The sequence below is a fragment of the Gekko japonicus genome, unplaced genomic scaffold, assembly GCF_001447785.1.
Source record: "Gekko japonicus isolate JY-2015 unplaced genomic scaffold, Gekko_japonicus_V1.1 scaffold3279, whole genome shotgun sequence".
Classification (NCBI taxonomy): Eukaryota; Metazoa; Chordata; class Lepidosauria; order Squamata; family Gekkonidae; genus Gekko; species Gekko japonicus.
In genome coordinates this window covers 114,386-114,846 of record NW_015162572.1, presented here as the reverse complement: position 1 = coordinate 114,846, position 461 = coordinate 114,386, and the positions used below count along the sequence as shown (strand labels likewise).

Below are 461 nucleotides of genomic sequence, written 5' to 3'. Positions count from 1 at the left end.
CCCCGAGCGTGCCCAGCGGCGTCACATCACTTCCGGGTGACGTGCGTGCAGCGCGCGCGCGCACTCCAGCCGCCAGCTGGGAGTCCCCCGCTGCGGCTAAAAAAGCACTTGGCAACCCTACTTTTTGAGCCTGTGGGCACCTTTGGAATTCTGACGCAAAACGGTTGCCACGGTGTCCCTTCGGTCACACAGCGAAGACCCTCGTGCTGTGGTGGCAGCTGCTACAAAAGCAACATGTTAAAAATGAACTCGCCAGTGACAAATAGGAGGCCTTGCCCTACTCCTTCCCCCATTTTAAAAAACAAACTTGGCAGGCACCAGGAAGGTTATTAGCGGGTGCCATGGAACCCACGAGCATCATGTAGGAGACCCCCCCTGTTCTAAATAGATTTCATTGCTTTTATTTGTATGCTGCTTTGGGGACACTGTTGAAGGAAACATGTGGTCCGTAAATGCTCTAA

At 53.8% G+C, this 461-nt stretch overlaps 1 protein-coding gene across 1 annotated transcript in view; it reads left to right on the top strand.

Annotated features, from left to right (window-relative positions):
- Positions 1–461, top strand: part of SORCS2 (sortilin-related VPS10 domain containing receptor 2) — a gene marked incomplete at its 5' end in the record, with an annotated part of 92,216 nt that overhangs the window by 43,888 nt on the left and 47,867 nt on the right. The gene's annotated exons all lie outside the window — the stretch shown is intronic.